Below are 3,207 nucleotides of genomic sequence, written 5' to 3' on the forward strand. Positions count from 1 at the left end.
CAGCCAACATAGACGAAGGGAGTGCGTGCAGGTTTAGGAATGTGGAGTGTCATGCCTGCAAGAAGAAGGGCCACATAGAGAAGGTTTGCTGCTCGAAGGCCAGTTCCAGGAGGCAAAAAAACTGTGGCAAATGTATTCACTCCCAAACCACTCACAAATTAGAGTGCTCCCCAGAATGTGAGGTACAAAAACTATATTTGATTCAAAATGTTGGTATTGTTGAAACTCAAGGTTCTGAGATGATTGCAACTATAGTAATAAATGGAAAGAAGTGCAAAATGTAAATGAACTTGAATTCAGGAGTATCCCTCATAGATGAAAACACATTCTTCCAGTTGTTTTGGCACCCTCTCCCTATTGAAACCTGAGTGTCGCCTGCGTGACTACAATGGACAGATTGTGGAAATTTTGGGTAGCTGTAGTGTAGATGTCCAGTATGAATCTGTTAGTCATTTTATCACTAAGGGTTTCCACAAAAGTCTTCTGGGGAGAAGTTGGTTCTCACCAGTGGGAATCAGTATTCAAGGCATACACAGTCTCTGCCCAGACAGTCTGGAAAGTCTTGCAAGGGAGTTTCCCCAGGTATTCTCTGAGGAATTAGGAACTTACTCAGGTCCACTGTGATGTTCCAAATGGATCCTGCGATAGCCCCGATCTTTATGAAGGCGCGGAATGTTCCTTTTGCACCGTGGCTGAAAATTGATGCAGAATTAGATTGACTTATCATGCAAGGGGTCCTCGAGCCAATTGTACATACAAGCTGGGCCACACCAATTGTTCCTGTTTTAAAACCCAACAGCAGTGTTTGCATCTGTGGGATTCCAAGTGCACTGTTAACAAAGCACTTAAGCAGGACCCACACTGAGTGCCTGCCATTAACCAGTTACTGTCTGTTCTTGCAGGAGGGAAGGTTTTTGCCAAACTTGACCTCACTCAAACCTATCAGCAATTGATTGTGGATGACAAGGCTGCTGAAGCCCAAACAATAATTGCACACCAGGGAGCATTTGGTGTCAAGCACCTTCAGTTTGGAACTTCTGTAGCACCAGGAATTTTCCAGTGGTTCATGGAAAAAATGCTAGCAGGAATTCCCAGAGTTGCTCCATACTTTGATGTGTTGATCATGGGGCTGTCTAGAGAGAAACTTACTGAGAGACTGAGAGAAGTTTTACAGAGATTTGATAAAGCAGGTATCGGAGTAAAAAGAGAGAAATGTCAACTGGGAGTTTCCAGTATCAGCTTTCTGGGATATCAAATTGATGCTTCTGGCATTCACCCAGTTGAAGATGAGGGAAAAGCAATACATGATGCCCCTATACCAAAACGTAGACAGGATCTTCAAGCATTCTTAGGACTTCTCAATTTTTATCACATCTTCTTGAAAGACAAAGTCACCATAGCAGAGCCCCTTCATCGCTTACTGGATAAAGAAGCTCAGTGGAAGTGGACTTGCCAGTACGACGAAGCATCCAGGGCATCAAGAAGTTGCTTACATCAGACTCTGTCCTTGTTCACTATGATGAGCAGAAGCCACTGCCCATTACTTGTGATGCTTCGCCATTTGGTGTTGGCGCTGTCCTCAGTCATACATTGCACCCGTTTTAGTTTTTATTCAAGAACAATGACTTCAACTGAGAAGAGCTACACATAGACTGATAAAGAAGCATTAGCAATCATTGCAGGAGTTAAAAATTTTCACAATTACGTTTATGGCCATAAATTTGAAATTTGAATGGACCACAAACCCCTTCATGGAATTTTTACTATGGATAAACCAACACCTCCTATTTTGTCTCCCCGTATGCAATACTGGAGCATCATGCTAAATGCATATGACTATAAACTCGTGTACAAACCTGGGAAAACTATTGCAAATGCTGATGCATTGAGCCACCTACCACTACAAATACCTGATTGTACTACTCTGCCAGCAGAAGGCCTCATGCTGCAATCCATGTCAGAAGCCCCTCTTCAAGCTGATCAGATAGCAAGGATGACTGCAAAAGACCCTATCCTTGCCTGTGTCATCAACTGGGTGTGGAGGGGCTGGCCTGCAGACAAATTGGCTGAGGAATTCAGGCCATTTTCATCACATCAGCATGAGCTGTCTGCCCACAAGGGTTGCCTCTTGTGGGGAAATTGTGTTGTAATTCCAGAAGCAGGACGTCAAATCACACTGACAACACTGCATGCGGCACACCTAGGCATTGTGAGGATGAAAGTGCTGGCTAGAAGTTATGTATGGTGGCTAGGTATGGACAGTGACATAGAAAGGGTTGTGAGGGAGTGCAGCATTTGTCAAGCAATCCATCATAATCCACCGAAGGCACTAGTATGACCTTGGGAAATGACAAAGGAACCCTGGTCATGCATCCACATTGATTTTGCTGGCCCTTTTCAAGGTAAGAACTTCTTAATTGTTGTTGACTCATACTCAAAATGGCTTGAAGTGATTCTTGTCTCAACTCTTACATCAACTGCCACTATAACAGCTCTCCATCACCTGTTTGCAACCCATGGGGTGCCTGACACTATTGTTTCTGATAATGGGAGTGCATTCACCTGAGTAGAGTTCCAAGATTTTGCCAGCTACAACCTCATTTGAACTGTTACCATTACACCTCACAGGCTGCAGGCCAATGGGCAAGCTAAGTGAATGGTGCAGACTACAAAAGATGCACCGAAAAGGATTGCTGTAGGAGACTGGCCTACCAGACTGGCCAGATTTCTGTTTGCTCAACATGTAATTCCTTGCCCTACAATGGGGTCCAGCCCATCAGAGCTTATTATGGGTCATCGTCTCAAAACATGCCTTGACTGTGTTAACCCAGACCTTGTGAGAGACATGCAGTTGAGGAAAGAAAAGGAGTTGGACTCTCCATTGGCATTTGCTACCATATGTCTTTTCATTCCACAAGAGACTGTGTTTGCTCAGAACTACAGGACAGCCCCACCGTGGGTTCAATCTAAAATGTAAGTGCCACAGGACCTGTATCATATACAGTTCAGACTGACTACGGATAAGTCTGGAGACGTCACGTGGTCCAGCTGTGTGGGCGTTCTCCTACTGATAACCCTACACCTGAGCAATCTCCAAGCACCAATCCACTGCCAACAGACATGGATTAATTGGGGAAGTGCCTTCCTGTTTCCACCAATGCAAACCCTTTTCCATCACTGTCAGAAGGAAGCATCACTGAGTCATCA

General features: G+C 44.5%; 1 pseudogene; it reads left to right on the forward strand.

Annotated features, from left to right (window-relative positions):
- Positions 1 to 315: 315 nt before the first annotated feature.
- LOC112550863 lies at positions 316 to 2,338 on the forward strand (annotated as a pseudogene).
- Positions 2,339 to 3,207: the final 869 nt, after the last annotated feature.

This window comes from Alligator sinensis, unplaced genomic scaffold (genome assembly GCF_000455745.1).
Source record: "Alligator sinensis unplaced genomic scaffold, ASM45574v1 scaffold954_1, whole genome shotgun sequence".
Lineage (NCBI taxonomy): Eukaryota > Metazoa > Chordata > Crocodylia > Alligatoridae > Alligator > Alligator sinensis.